Raw genomic sequence first — 16,346 nt, forward strand, 5'->3', positions numbered from 1 at the left:
AGCTGCGCAGACAGGTAGGATCATGTTGCCATAAGGTAACCAAGGTCAAAGACCAGGAGAGGGGAGGGCAGAGAGAGATTTATGTCCATCGTGCGGTCAATGCTTTCATCCATTCTGCCCACAGAATGAAAGCCCTGTAAACATCGCAGATGCTGAACCAAGTGGGTTCTTGTTGTTTGTTTGGTGAGCACACTGATGGCCCGGAGGGGCCATGGTCCTCCCAGACCTCGCCCTGTGTGTGCCCTTCGTAATAAAACGATAATGACACGTACAGAGCTTTCCTGAGTTCTGAGTCATTTATAATGAGTGAACTATCCAATTTAAGGTGTTATGGGAACCCCTGAATTTATAGCCAATCTCTTGGAAACATGGGTGGCCTGGGGATCCCCAACGTGTGGCTGGTGTCTGAAGAAAGGGCAGCCTTGTAGAGGACTTCGTCCCTACCTTGTGGGCTCTAATAGTAACTCTGGGTGGTTAGCGTCGGAGTGGCTTTGCAGTGTACCCAGTTTGGGGGGAAAGTTGCCCATACAGCAACAGTGATGGGACTTTGTATGCCATTTTGCTCTGTAAGGGGGGTGTCACTCCAAGGGAAAGACCCACACAGATGCATACAATCACACCACAGCAACTCACACACAGGCGTACCCCATACCCCATGATACCGGCACATACCATCTAAAGGGAATACAGCTGCCTATAGAAACACGGCCACAGGTCTTTACCGAGAAAGTCATTTTCTTGCACTGCACTGGTAATCCTGACTCCCGTCAGAAAGCTGGAATTGGGCTGGTTCTCTAGAGGAAAGCTGGCAAGGAGGGCTCACTTTGCTCAGCATCGGGTTTTCTTCCTCAGGAAGTGACTGACCCAGAAAATGCAGGTTTTTTGTTGTTTGTTTCTCTTGAGGCCACCAGCATTTACAGAGAAGAAAGCTCTGGGAGTATCAGGTCATGCAGTGTCCTGTTTGCACAGGTCACTCGTTCTGCTGACTTAGCAAATCAGATGGGAAGCAGTGGTCAGGATGAGGGAAACTATAAGCAAGAGCAGAGGACACTTACTCACACCAGGGGGATGGGTCCCTTGAGTCTTTCTTGAATGGCAACTAAAATATTCCTAATGAAAGAGAGCAAACTGCTGCTGAAGAAAGCCCCCCCCCAACAGTGTATACCTGACGCTCCCCTATCTGAGAGCCTGCGGAACTGGGCGTCAGTCTGCCAGAGACTCCTTCCAGCCTCTCCAAGGAAACGGTAACTAACCTGTAATGCACACGCCCAGGTTTTCATAGATGGACACTGAGTTAGAAAAATAAATCAAGGAAGCAACATTTCTTTTGTCTTGAAGGGTAAAGCATAGTCAATTTTATTCTTCTTAAACCACAAAACAGTCTTTGATTGTACAAACATCACTAGTTATAGTGTTGCCAAGAGGTTAGAGAGGGTGCAGTTGGTCAATGGCCAGAACTCCTGAGGGATCGCTTTAAAATGCTAACACCCAGGTTAAAACATTCAGGTAAGGGTGGTGTTGGGGCTGGTAGAGCCATCCCAAGTCTAGGGTAAGTGTCAATACCATGACCCTCTAGGACGGGGGTGTCAAACTTATTTTCACGGGGGGGGGGGCACATCGGCCTTGTGGTTGCCTTCAAAGGGCTGAAATAATTTTAGGACTGTATAAATGTAACTCCTTAACTGTTAAGGAGGTGAAATTACATTCGACCCTTTGAAGGCAACTGTGAGGCTGATATGGCCCCCAGTGAAAATGAGTTCGACACCCCTGCTCTAGGACACTGGGCCCAGCCAAAGTACATTAGTGCACCTCCTTGGGGCCAGTAGCTCCTCCGCAAAATCTGGGACAGTTGTTTCAGGGAGGTGTTGGGGGTGGGTCAGGGGAGGGAGTTGGCGGGGTGCTCGGGCAGCCTCTTCAGGGGCCCATGGCTTGCTCTGTCCCTCCTGGGACTTGCTCTGCATTATCCTGTGTTGCCCTCCACAGCACATGCTTCTCTGCCGAGCCCAGCACGGCTTCAATGCTTTATTTTTTATCCTCACCTGAGGCCATTTTTTCATTGCTTTTAGAGAGACAGAGAGGGAGAGAGAGGAACATCGATGGGAGAGACACATCAGTGTTCGAGAGAACACCTGGCATTGAGCCCACAACCCTTTGGTTACAGGACGACACTCCAACCAGCTGAGAGCCACAGCTGCCAGGGCTGCTTTGAGGCTCTTTCACACCCATCTTCATCACCTGGAGCTTGCTGGAGTGAGGCGTGGCCCCAATGCTGCCAGCCCTGCTTCTCAGCAGCTGCCTCCTGGGTATTCTTGTCACCTTAGGGGCCCCCAGGAACTTGATGACACTGACTCAGGGTGTCACTTCAGCTCTCAGAAGGGCTACTCTGCTGCCCCAGGTCATCAAGGCTAGGCGGGGGCTGCTGGGACCGCAGGTAGCTGGCGAACACCTTCTCACAGGTCTGGGCATCATCCTAGGTCTCAGCCAGCCATGAGCCTTGAGGTTGAGGTTGGTGAGCCGCAACAGCAGTCTCTGCAGCCGGTTCCCAGGCACACCCAGCACCGGCAGCTCAGCTGTGTGGGCAAGTTCCCACACAGGATGACTAGGTAGTTGTCCCTCAAGGAGAGGACACTGACCCCGACCTTGGGCTGCAGCACCTCCAGGCGGTTCCAGTGCGTGTCGATGTTGGTCAGCTTGGTCAGCTTCCCCAGGGAGCGGGGCAGTGCCATCAGCATGTTCTCTGTGAGGACTGGCTCAGACAAGTTCTCGCAGGACTCAATAGCCTCAGTCACCTTGCACAGGTGGTTCTGGTCCACCCTTAGGGTGGACAACTGCTTCAGTTGACCTAGGCTGTGAGGAAGCCACTGCAGTATGATCTGGGAGAGCGGCTGGTGAGTGAACAGCACCCCCTCACCCCAGCTCCCCAGCAGCCTCCAGTCGGTTCTCCGACACACCCAGGTACACCAGGCAGCGTGCAGGTTCCAAGCTCCAGAGGCAGTGTTAATAGCCGGGTCCAGTCCAGCCACAGCTCACCAAGTTGGGCAGAGCCCCCAGGGTGTCAGGCAGCACTTCCTCATCATTGCCTCCCAGATCCAAAACACGGGGGACACAGGCAGGGACTTGAGCACGCTCTACTGGAGCTGCAGGGTCACCAGGTTGGTGCGGTTGCCCAGATTCCCCCGCAGAGCCTGCAACTATGTGTTTTCATTCAGGGCCAGGTGAGCAAGGCTGTGTGGCTAAGTAGTCCCCTTGGGGAGCCTAGCCGAGGGATTCCCCCTGTGGTCCACAGTCTCACGGCCTGCAGAACTAGATGCTCTAGGGCATCTCCGGGCTGTGTTCCGGGACATGTCCAGCTCCGCAGTTGCATGAAGTTGGTCACCTCTGGGGGCACCTGCGGGATCTCATTGTCACTCAGGCCCAGCTTGCATAGGTTCAGCAGCCTAAAGAAGGGATTGGGCAGCAGACTCAGCTGGTTGGTGTCTGGGAGCAGCTCCTCCAGGCTGCGGCTATAGCTGTAATCTCCTGGGGCGCAGCCTGCAGAGGGAGTGCCTCTTGTCCACCGACTCCACGTTGCTGTGGTAGCGCCACAGCCGGATGCACTGGAGCACGGTGCAGATCGACTGGGTACAGACCCGCGGAGCGCTGTTCGGGCCCCAGTGGGGGTGGGGGTGGAGTTCCGCCCACAAGAGCTCCTGAGTGCCTAGCCTGGGGAGCGGGAGGTGGGGCGGGAGTCCCGGGAGCGGCAGGGCCAGGCCCGGCCCAGACTCGGCAGCTCGGAACAAGGCGGACCCCCCCCACTCCCGCCCCGCTCTCATCCGTCCTGGTCCCCTGGGCCCATCCCTTCCGCTGGTTTGTGGAACTAGGCAGCACGCAGAGGCTCACCTTTCTCCCTGGAACACTCCAGGACTGCTCCAGCCGGCCAGCCAGGGACCTCGAGCCTTGGCGGCCAGTCCGGTTGGTCGTGTCTGTCCTCTCCTTTCATCTCCCTGCACCACCTGAAGCATCCTCTCCCCCTACCCCGCTTCCGGTTCCAGGATCCTGAGGATCTCGTGCCTGCCTGCCCTCCTCCGGGGGCGCCGTCTCCAGGGCGCCCCCCAGAGGACTCGCGCGGGCATCCCAGCCTCCCTTTTCCCCAGTGAGGACTGTCCACAGATCCCGGGTACAGTTCTTTCCCAGGCACCAGCGTTTTGAGTGCTGCCGCCCACTTGCCCTCCGAATTCTGGTGCTCTCATGGCCCCCTGACACCCTGCATTTCCTTAACCTTGTGGTGAGCAATGAGCCTTTGATCTTCCACCTCTGAAACGCAGACAAGACGTCCTTCATTTCTGTTGGAGAAGGGCTCCACCTGTGTGGGGTTATAATTATAGCACCTGGCCCATACACCTCTTCCAAGTACCCAGGAGAGTAGGGGGTACAGGGTTCCTACGGTGTGCTCCTGTATTACAATATTTAATTTTCACAGTAACCCTACCTGGGAGATGCTGTGGCCCCATTTTATTGATGGGAAAACAGAGTCGCAAGTGAGTGGGTGAGAGTTGCAGAAATGGAACTTGGACTCCCCCGCCCCTGTCTTACTGGTAACTGGCCTTGCTTCAGAGGCCTGGGCACATCAGAAGGGGCCGCACTGCATGGTGGAAAGAAAATAAGTGTTGGCCCTGTGGCCTCAAGCAGGCCTCACATTTCTAATCTATAAAATGGGAAGGTGAGGTCTTTGCATCTGTTATCCCTTGCTTGTAAAAAACCATCCCAAAGTGTAGTGGGTTAGAATACTAACATTTATTCAGTCCACCCTTCTGGGTGCAGGGCTTGGCTGTGGGTTTCCTTCTGTATCTGTGGTCAGCTGGAAGGTCAGCTCCTGGGTTTGGATGGCCTCCCTCACATGTCCAGGGTTTGGCAGCTGTTGGCTGGGTGATGGGGTGTGACTGGGTCACGGGGTTTTCGTCCTCCAGCAGGCCACCCTGGCCTTGTCCACATGGCAGCGGGGGTCAGAGTGCAGCAAGACAGAGCAAGCTCCACGCAGCAGCATCTGTCACACTCATAAGTCTGCTCTTCTGTATGCTTCATGTTGCCTGGCCTCCCCGTGGCCAGAGCAAGTCACGCGATCAAGGTTAGAGTCTGTGTGTGAAGGAACACCACAGGACATGCCTAGATGAATGGGAGTAACTTGTGGCCATTTTTGCAACTGGCCACAAGGTCCCTGGCAGAGATATTGGGAAGGGCAAATAAGAAGTGACTAAGTAGATTCAGAGTAATAATCATAAAAATAATGGCAAACAAATACCTGCCCATAGTAGGAGATCAAAACACATTAAACAATTCTCATTTTTATAGATGACATTCAGAGAAGTTAAATAACCTCCAGGGTAGCACAGCCAATTTGTGGAAAAGTAGAATTTGCACCCAGGGCAGTCTGCTTCCAAAGCTCATGTCCCCAGCTGCTGTCCTCTGCCCGCTTGCCAGCACATGTATTCTGTTCCATTATTAACCGGGACTAAAAGGAGCCTTAATCTGGGTTGCAAGCCCTGTTTCTCCCTCTGACCCCCCCCCTCATTGTTCTCAGACACCAAGACTACCTGGCCTCGTTTTGAGAAGCCAGATGACTGTTCTCCTCATCTGTACCACAGGGTCAGGGCAGTCAAGCCAGGCGCAAAGTAGAAACCAGAGATCATTTGTTTAAATAAATCACCCACCGAAACCCACAGAGACCTAATGGAGAGTCTCAACTTTCATCCTCGCCAGGTTGTCATGAGGTCTCCCAGCCCCCTTGGGACCAGGGGCTGTGGCTGGTGGTGGTGTCAGCGAAGGCTCAGCAGGGAGCTAAGACTTTCAACCCCACCGGACTGTAAGAAAGTCAGTCCTCCACTCCCTGGTGTCAGGCAAGTAAGGAGAGAGCCTAGACTTCTACCCCCCAACCCAGCAGTAAAGAGAGGTGCCCCTCTCCCCACTGGGATGATATCAGAGAAGGCTTCTACTACCACCCAATGACAATGAGGCCATGTGCAAGCAATAATGAGCTACTCACACTGGTCCCTACGGCGAAGGCATCACTAGAGCCCGGTGGGGAGCAGATCTGCGCCTTCCCACCCACCAGCAGTAGGGAGAGCCTCACTGCTCAGACCTTAATGGAGGCTAAGCAGGGAACCTGGTGTCCACACTTACCTCGCAATATGAGGCAGGACCCCACCCCTTAAGCAGACTCAGAAAACACAGCTAAAGCAGATGGTTTAAATGAGACTCAGAGGTACACACTACTCAGACATCCAGGTTTCAGTCCATGACCCTTCACCCTAGTGCCCCAGCCTGGACACATTGCCTAGCGAAGTGGCCAGGATTGGGTGGCGTTGGCCCTTGCCACCATGGCCTGGTGAGCAGCTGGCTAAAGGGAGTGTATTGTGGTAGGTGATGGTCATGTGAACTGGGGGAGAACAAATACTGCAGTAAAAAACAGGTGTGACCACCAACAGGAATAAAGGAACTTCGTGAAGTAGTAGAAATGTTCTAAAGCCAGAGCAGGGTGATAGTTTCACAACTTGATAAATTTACCAAAATTCATTAAGCTGCACGCTTAGAAAGTATGGATTTTATGGCATGTAAATTATACCTGAATAATGTAGCTAAAGAAAGAGTAAAATGTTTAAAAAAGAAAAAAAAGGCTGGACTAAAAGTTAAACTCGATGACGGGGGTAGCTTTTAGTTTCGAATAGCCTGGGATCACAGAGGAAACTTCCTCTAACGTGAAAACTTGTCAAGTAAACCATAGACTGCTTAAAAATAAGTTGTTTAACATAAGAGACAAAATATTTAGCGTCCCAAAAAGAAAAAACTAAAAAAAGGGACCAACCTCCTGACGGCCGCAACCTCAGGTCGGATTTAAGTCGCCACAAGGGGGCAGCATCCCTCCAACTCTCCCTCCCCACCTGTGCCAAGAACTGCTAGGTTGGTACTGCCTTAGCCTCCACTCAACCTACCTCTAAGAACAAAGGTGAAAAGGTAAAGTTTGTAAAAGAAAAGAAAAGAAGAGAAGAGAGAGAGAGAAAGAAAGAAAGACAGACACCACACATGAATACTTGAAAGGCAGTATTTTGCAATCGAAGTAGGAATATCATAGTCGGGCCAATAATGCAAATAAATCAGCAAACCTTTTCTATAAAGGGGCATTTAAGATCTCTGTCATGTATTTGCCTGCTTTGTTTTTGTTCTTACAACTCTTTAAAAATATAAAAAACCATTCTCAGCTTGGGGCTGTACAAAAACCAAGCAGGTGTCTGGTGCCTCGGGTAGAGTATTAATGTTCCATTACAATGATAAGCAATGGATGAGGAATTCTACCCCTACTTCACACTCTTCTGGTCAAAGGTAAAAAGTGTATCTCTGGTTTTAAAATAGTCACCACAAACCCACCAGCAGAGGTGGTTTGAAGAGAGACGGAGATGAGCAAATCTGCTCCCGGCTTCTGAACAACAAAATGTTATCATTTTTATATTTTCCATGTTTGGAAGACTAGAGGGGATGAGAACACTCGCTTTTCGCTGCTCGCACATCAGTTTTTTGAGTACATACACGTTACTCTTGTAATTATAATGTGGAAGAAGACACACAAAAACAATATTCTTTCTAATGGATTGGGGTATTTATCAATGGCAAAGATGGACCTTCCGGTCAAGACTAAGGGGGGACTGAGGAGCTAGTGTTTAGTGGGCACAGGGCTCCGTCTGGGGCGGTGACAGACGTGGAGCGGGATGGTGGTGATGGTTGCGCAGCAGCTCGCTCACACTTAAGACCCTTGAACTGCACGCTTAAAAATGGCTAAGATGGTAAACTTCATGTTTGTATATTTTAACACAGGAAAAAAAAATTAAGGGAGGATTCAAAACGTGAATTGTACACTGGCTGCTATGAGGTGGGGCTCGAGACCCAAATCAAGCACACGCAACCAGGAAAACACGCTAGGCCAGGAGGCGGTTTAAACATACGAGCTGTATATACCAAGTCTTCACTAGCCGTACACAGCTGCCTGTCGGTCACCCCGCACCCCTTGCCCCACCACGAAGAGCACCCGCACACGGGTACATGACATTACTGTGATTTGGCAGAAATGACTCCAAATGGATTTCTAAAATTAAAATAACAAATTAAGTCAAGAATTTAGCTAGAAAAGCACAAACTGATTTTTTTTCAACAAGTAAGTATCAAGTACCCACTCTGTGCCAGGCTTTAGGGACCATGACGGTAAGGCAGACCAGATTCCGCCCCAGCTCACTTTCTCGGCAGGAAACCTACAGGCTTATTATGAGCTGAGATGACTGTATCGACAAAGCAAAGCCAGTAAAGCACAGGACTTCCAGGGGAGCCGTGGACTTTTACACATGACAAGAGGGTGTGACAGAGTCTAAGACATTTTGCAGATTCGGGCTCGTAATTTAGAGTATGGTTCACCTAGCAACTGTGTAACTTCCCTGGTATTACCCTTCTCTTTCCAATACTTTTTCTCCCCACAAAGTTTGCTCATATTTATGCCAGAATCTCAGAATTCTCACAAAGCCATCAGAAGCAACAGGTTAATGTATAAACAGAGTAATGCAGAAAGTCAAGATTTTTCTCAAAGCAAGTAATTTCCATACATTCATTCCTTAAATAAGTATTGAACACATACTACCCACTACCCACTGTGCCAGACTGTCTAAATGGTAAGATGTATCAGATATAGTCACACCTCCCAGAGCTCACAGGCTGTAGAAAGTTGCTGACAGATGAGACCAGTGACTAGGGGACAATGACAAGTCACACTGAGAGGGCGGGGAGAGGAGGTAAAAGGAAGTTTTCAGGAGAGCTAAACAGTTGTCCTTTTTTATTATGAAATATTATAAGCATATAGTAAAATTTAGAGAGCATCCTAACACTTGAGCATCCAACACCCAGCTTTGTCAAATGTTTGCATTACCCCCCCTTTCCCCAGCTTTGTTACAAATAAGACATTACACTATAAAAAGACAGCATAGGGTATTCATTCTCACCAATAAAGAAATGTCCATTAAAATGTGATTCCATTTTTCTCTCATCAACTTGGGAAACAGTTTAAAAATTGATTAATATGAAATGTTGGCAAGAGTGTGGGAGAATGGGAATTCATACAGTAGAGAGAGTATTTCCCAAATCAGACAGCAGCATCAGCTTTAAAGAAATACAATACGTGTGACCCAGCAACTGAACTTACAGAATATAGCGGACAAAATTACCCACTAGCATGATGCATAAAGGCACCACATGCTCTGGCAGCAAATGGATTATGACAAAGACCCTCTCTGTAGCTTAACCAATAATTGGAGTACTTTGCAACTAATAAATACAGTGAGTCTGCTGTATACAAAGGGACTTGGAAAGATGTCTGCTGTGTGGTGAATTAAAAAAATAAGATTCCAGAGTGGGCAAGATCTCTGTGGCCCACAAAATCTAAAATATTTTTATCTGAGTGTATTTTGATTTCTCTAGTATTAAATAGTCTCCTCTAGTTGATGGCCTACTTACTATACATGCTGTTTTGCACCTGGCTTTTTTCACTCAATATTTCATTGTATTTATGCAACAATTTAATCGGCTTACTAGTGGTAGTTGACTTATTCCAATGTTTTGCTATTATCTCTGAACACTGCAATAAATCACCTTGCTCATATATGCTGAAATTGGCACATATACTAGAATATCCATAGAATAAATTTCTAGAAGTAGAATTGAATGGGACAAGGCATACATTTCAAAACCAGCACCAGGTGGATGTACCTATTTTCTACCTCCTTGCCAGCCACGTGATCAAATGGCTTGATGTTTCATGCTTCAGTAGATGAAAATTTTTAATTTATACTTCTCACATGCACAGCTTCTACATCCTTTCATGTTCAAGAGCCATCCATACATCTTCTCCTATAAACTGCCTCTAAATATCCTCGCCAGTTTTTCTGCTTCACTATTGAAGTCTCTTATTGCTTGGAAGAAACTTTTTATGTATTGATATTAATAAAGTTAGCTCCCTGAATTGAGCTGAAAACCTTTTGAGTCTGTTTATGCAAATATTTTTATGCGGTCTAATTCATCAGTCTTGCCAATCATATGTGTGTTCCGGATTTAGACTACATGGGAAGCCCTTTGAACAGAAAATCATGAGTACCGGAATCAATTTGGGATCGCTAAGATCTAATGACCAACCAACCTCATTTTGTTGAAGCCAAACAAATGTGGTAAAATAAATCAGCTCAGCAAAGCATTTGGCTTAGCTCCGATAAAGTAGCAGGAAGTCACTCCCACAGCCAGTACCCCTCCCCCACCAGACACTGAGCCTTTTCTCTATGGCACTTTTGTGGCACGCAGAACTCTTCTGTGTATTCATTATTCACATACACCTTACCGCTCATTTATTCTTAAAGTCGGATTTGGGGTCTCCTCATTTTGAATCCATAAAAACATCCAGCACAAAAAAAGCTCCAGCAACCTACAAAACACGAGAGATTGGAAGGAGCTGGAGAAACATGAAGTGACATTGTACACATGCAGGTGTGCAGCTGAGCCACACCTCGAGGGTGCTGGCTGAGTGGACCACTGTCCCCTAGTGCTAGGCCCAGGGCTCTGACCCCCCGCACCTGCTCGTCAATATGTTGGAAAATTTACTCAAATTGAAGCCACAGATGGGATGTTTTTATTATTTGCTAAGGGTTTTCTTCGAGACTGTCTATATACTAGGATAACAATCAGAATAGAATCTTAATAGATTTGAAAGGACTATAAAATTAAAAAAAGATAGATGTATACAAAAACAAATAAAATAATACATTTGTGTTAAGTATCAAAAAGTAAGATCAAAGATTTGCTCAGCCCTAGCTGGTGTGGCTCAGTGGATTGAGTGCCAGCATGCAAACCAAAGGGTCACTGGTTCAATTCCCAGTCAGGGCACATGCCTGGGTTGCAGGCCAGGTCAGGTCTCCAGTAGGGGGCGTGCAAGAGGCAACCACACATTGATGTTTCCCTCTCTCCCTCCCTTCCCTTCTGTCTAAAATAAGTAAATAAAATCTTTAAAAAATATATTTGCTCAAAAAACTCCAAGATGTAAAATATTGACCTAATGCAATGTGTGGGCCTTTTTTGGATGCTGATTCGAAGAAACCAAATCTTTAAAATAATACAGAGAAATGTATCACTGACAAGGTATGTGATATTGAGAAATTACCGATTTTTTTAGGTGTGAAGTCACTAGCGTATGTTTTAAGAATAAAGAGTTCTCAGCGTCTATCGACAGATGGATGGATAAGCAGAATGTGGCATACGTGTAAAATAATATTCAGCCTTGAAAAGGAAAGACATTCTGAAAGATGGTGCACCTTGGATCAACCTTGAGGATGTTTTGCTAAGTGAAACAAGCCAATCACAAAAAAAAGACAAACACTGTACAATTCCACTTACATGAGTCGTCCTTAGAGTAGTCACACTCACGGAGACAGAGAGGGGAGTGGCGGGTGCCAGGGGCTGGGGGAGGGGCGTTCACTGGCGCACGAGTCTCCGCTGTCCGAGATGGAGAGCGCTGGAGATAAACGGCGCTAACCGCTGCACAACGATGTGAATGGACGTTAAACCGCTGCACTGCATACTTAAAATGGTTAAGATAATAAATTTTATGTTATATATATATTTTTCCACATAAAAAACCAAAAGGAGTCCTTCTCTCTAGAGAAAGTATTTAACCCATACCAAAAAGGTTGTGAGTTTGATTCCTGCTCAGGGCACATGCCTAGGTTGTGGTAGGCATGTGCCCTGATTGGTTGCCTCCAGTATATACCCTGACCTCCCTGGTCAGGGTATATACTGGAGGCAACCAGTCGGTGTTTCTCTCTCACAACAATGTTTCTCTCCCTCCCTTCCTTTCTCACTAAAAACAAGAAAAAAATGTCCTGAGGTGAAGATTCAATTAAAAAAAAAATTAAGTAGACAAAGTACTAGATCCTTTTCAGTTCTCAAGACCTGAAATTAAATGAATCCAAATTGAAATCTGACACTGGGTCATCGGAGAAATGCAAATTAAAACCACAATGAGATATCACTTCACAGCTGTCAGAATGGCTATTATCACTAAATCAACAAAGAACAAGTGCTGGCAAGGATGTGGAGAAGAGGGAAACTTCGTGCAACTGTTGGCGAGATTGGTGCAGACACTGTGGAAAACAGTATGGAGGACTCTCAAAAATTTAAAAATGGAACTGCCTTATGACCCAGTGACTGCACTTCTGGGTATATATCCAAAGAAACCCAAAACATTAATTCACAAGAATACATGTACCCCTATGTTCATTGCAGTGCTATTTACAATAGCCAAGATATGGAAGTAACCCAGGTACCCACCAATGGACAAGTGGATAAAAAAGCAGTGGTATACCCCTGGCTGGTGTGGTTCAGTGGATTGAGTGCAGGCCTGTGAACCAAAGTGTCCCTCGTTCCCAGTCAGGGCACATGCACGGGTTGCAGTCCAGGTTCCCAGTAGGGGGCGCATGAGAGGCAACCACACATTGATGTTTCTCTTCCTCTCTCCCTTCCCCTCTAAAAATAAATAAGGAAAATATATTTTTTTAAAGTAGTGGTATGTATGTACCATATAATATTCCTTAGCCATAAAAGGGAATGAAATCTTACCATTTGTGACAGCATGCATGGACCTAGACGGTGCTATGCTAAGTGAAATAAGTCAATCAGAGAATAACAGTCATCACATGATTTCACTCACATATGTAATCTAAAGAACAAATGAACAAACCAAACAGAAACAGACTCATAGACACAGAGAACAGACACAGATGGTCGCCAGAGGGGATGGGGTTGGGGACTGGCTGAAAAAGGTTGAAGGGATTAAGGAATAAAAATTGGTAAAGTACAGCATAGGGAATCGAGTCAATAATATTGTAATAACTAGATATGGTGCAAGGTGGGTACTGGAAACATCAGGTGGACCACTTTGTAAAGTACATGATTTCCTCACCACAATGCTGTACACCCGAAACTAATACAGAGTAATATTGAATGTAAACTGTAATTGAAAAAAGTAAAAAAAAATAGAGAGAGAGAGAGAGAGACAAGATGTATTTGTCTGACTAGAAGGGACTGGGCAGGGCAGTCCTGGAAAGAGGAGTGAGGGTGGAACGGGAGCCACCTGCAGAAAAGGTCAGTAACTTCACAGCCCCAGGGCAAGTTACAGGAAGACTCCCAAAGGCGCGGGCAGAGAGAGGAAGCTGAGAGGAAGGCTCAGCTCCTCCCTGCATGGGTCAGCTCCGGAGCTGTCAGCAGGCACCAAGCAGCCCCCGCTGTGGCTACCCCACCCAGCGAGTTACAGACACAGCCGCTGACGATAAGCGGAGCCCTGCAGCTGCAAGAGGCAACACCGGCTTGTGATTTCCGATTCAGTTAGGCCAAGGCTGATAAGAATGGACGTGCTGCCTGGCCACTGCTGAGTCCTCAGCACGTGGGGACGAGTCCTTGGTCTTTATTCATTTCACTCCTCCCTCCCCTCCTCCCTCCGTCCCTGCCTCCCTCCTTCCTTTCCTTCCTTCCTCCATTCACCCATTTGTCCATTTACTTTGTTTTATGAGCCAAGCATTCTCTTAACCTTCTCTTATCCTATGACGAGTAGAATAATGAGTAAGACCTACTCTCTGCTTTCCCAGGAGTTACTGTGACCTAAGACCTGTAATACAAAGATGCAAAACAGACTGTGATTCTGTCACATGCGGGGGACAAAAAAGTACACATGGGAGGGAAGCAGAGCCACTGAGAACATGATTTCAATTTCTGGACTCCATTTTTTTTTCAAATGTCCTCTTCTGCGAAATGAGGGATTGAACAAAATGCATTCGAGCACTTGCAGAAAAAGTGACTTCTTTGGTTGCAAGTGACAGAAACCTAACTCAAAAAAGCTTAGTCAAAAAAAGGCGGGAGGGAGATGTATTGGATCACACAGTTGAACAATCTAAGGCAGACCTGGACTTCAGGGCCTCAGCCACAGCTGAACCCAGACACTCAGACACTGCTGCCAGCAGCCTGTCTCTCTGTCTAACCCTCCGGGCCAGATCGATGAGAGCACAGAGATCTGTGCGCTTTACAAAGGTCTAGAAATGTGTTGAAGATATCCCAAAATATTGCTTGGCTTCAAAATGTGTGAAAAAGAAAGAATACGACAAGCCAGCAGACACGTCACCGCGGAGGCACGCTGCTCCCCAGCACAGCTCTCTCCTCATCGCCAAGGCCAGCAGATGCTTTTCCATCCTCTGCATCCGTGTTCCCTCTGCAAACCCTGTCTCCTTGACACGCCCTGTCTCAGTGTCTGTGTGCCCCACTTTTCCTCCTGCCACTCTGGCTTCTGTTTTCGCTCTTTCCTGAGGAACAAAGGATGACTAGGAGTGAGCCAGGAGGAGGGCTGAGAAGCGACTCCACAGCCCCGGTGAAGGCCTGGGTCCCTGAGGAAATGCTATCGCTCAGGACCTCTGGGAGGGGTCAGAGTGACAGGATAAAGCCCAAGGTTGGGGGTTAAAGTTGGACCAGACCGAGAAGGTCTGTGCAAGTCATGCTAAGGAGTTTGGCCGCTCTCTTGAAGGTAATTGGGAGCCCCTGAAGGTATAATATGATCAGGTTGTGTCTCACCATCAGCAAGAAGCCTCTGGCTGTGAGGGGGAGGCAGCATAAGAGGGGGACATCAGGTTGCTGCCGTAATTTAGGAGAAGACAGAAGATGATGATGGCCTGAGGAAGTCACACTGGGAGGCAGGGGGCAAAATGGGTCGATTCATGAGGTGTTGATGGGACTTGGTGCTGTGTAGCTGCAAGAGGGGAGGGAGCCAGGGGTGTTAAGGTTGACACTCAGGTTGCGGATTCTCAGGTGAGGAGCAGGAAAGTGGGTTTAGAGGAGGAAAAGATGAGCCAGGTTCGGGTTCATTGAGCTGGAGGTGCTTGAGGGCTTGAGTGTCCGGAGGTAGGGGTGGTCTGGAGCTTGGGACCGAGGTCAGGGCCCTGCTTCACTATCCAGCAAACACCAGCGGGACCCTATCGAGGTACCTACCTCCCACCCAGTCAGAATAAAGAACCTCCGGTGACCATGGGTGGCCACAGAGCAACCTCACAGCAGGATGTGTTCTGGGAGGAGCTTTGAGGCCTGTGGGGAAGGGGAAGGAAGAGGAGGGGACAGAGCCGGGCCTGTTCAGCACTGGGCTTTTCTCTGCAGACCTGGAGACTGCAGCTGAACCTGACAACACCAGTCTGGGCTCCTCTAAGACATCAGGTTCTCTGGGGCCGGCGGCCTCCCAGGGCAGGACTGTGGGGTGCTAACTGGTCGAAGACTTGGGGAGCCAAGCTGCAGCAGCTGAGCTGAGGTAGGTGGTGGCCAGGGTGGGGTCCCTAAGGAGGGAGTGAAAGAGACAGATGCGAGCAGAGCAGATGGGGCTGCCTGGAGGAGAGATGCTGAAGGGGTCCTGTAAAGGGCCGAGACAGCCCTGGCTCTTAGGAACCCATGGCTCAGCCTTTCTGAGAAGGTTACTCAGATCTGGTGGCTTCTAGGACCACTCTGCCACATTAAGTTTGTTCAGCCCGTATTCACAAGAAGAGAAGACACAGCAGCCTCTGAGAAGACTTCTTCTTTCTTCCCCAAACCCTGCAAATGCCAATAATAAGAAGAGGAATTATACATGCTCAGTGCTGTAGAGCACACTCATAATCCCACTGGATTCTCATGAGCAATTGGAAGTAGGCTGGATAGGTGTTTTAATGCCCATCTTACAGGTCGGGAGACTAAGGTTTAGAGAGATGAAGCAACTTGTCAAAGATTACAGGGTGGGCAAGCAACTCAGAATGAACCTTCTGGGTCCCTCTCTGTACCCCTTGTGGGACATCATCTATCCATTCCTCTCCTGGGGAATGTGGAGCCAGCGAGGCCGATCTGGCCTTCCTCCCCACACACGTGGGTCGAGCATCTTCTCCGTGTACAGCCAATGCCAGAGTGCAACCGGGGCCAGGGCTCCATCCTCGAGAAGCTGACAGAGAGAGTCAGATGCGCCAGAGCCCTGGGCGAGGTGTGTGCGAAGGTGGAGACAGACCTCTGGATGTGGGAACTGGAAGGTTTGGCAGAAGGTGCACCTGAACCTTGAGGGAGGCAGATGGTTTGTGTGCAAACATGAGGTGTCAGGCATCTGGGTTCGGGGAGCAGTGCTCAGACTCACGGAGGAGGGAAGCGGGTGTGAAAGTTGGTGTTAAAGGAAAGAACAGATTCTGTTTGGCCACTAAATTGTAGAGTTTATGGAAGACTTACAGGCCTGTTTAATTTCTTTATTTGGC

The 16,346-nt window shown here is 48.4% G+C and overlaps 1 protein-coding gene and 1 pseudogene across 1 annotated transcript in view; one reads left to right on the forward strand and one right to left on the reverse strand.

The window, feature by feature from the left end:
* Positions 1 to 1,337: 1,337 nt before the first annotated feature.
* On the reverse strand, positions 1,338 to 4,014 carry LOC112308760 (protein scribble homolog; annotated as a pseudogene).
* Positions 4,015 to 15,211: 11,197 nt separating this feature from the next.
* PIK3R6 (phosphoinositide-3-kinase regulatory subunit 6) overlaps positions 15,212 to 16,346 on the forward strand; it is a 53,280-nt gene continuing 52,145 nt past the window's right edge. The window contains exon 1 of the mRNA XM_045199311.2: positions 15,212 to 15,388. The gene's annotated coding sequence lies outside the window, so the exon portion shown is untranslated. The remainder of the gene's footprint in view (positions 15,389 to 16,346) is intronic.

This window comes from Desmodus rotundus, chromosome 9 (genome assembly GCF_022682495.2).
Source record: "Desmodus rotundus isolate HL8 chromosome 9, HLdesRot8A.1, whole genome shotgun sequence".
NCBI lineage: Eukaryota > Metazoa > Chordata > Mammalia > Chiroptera > Phyllostomidae > Desmodus > Desmodus rotundus.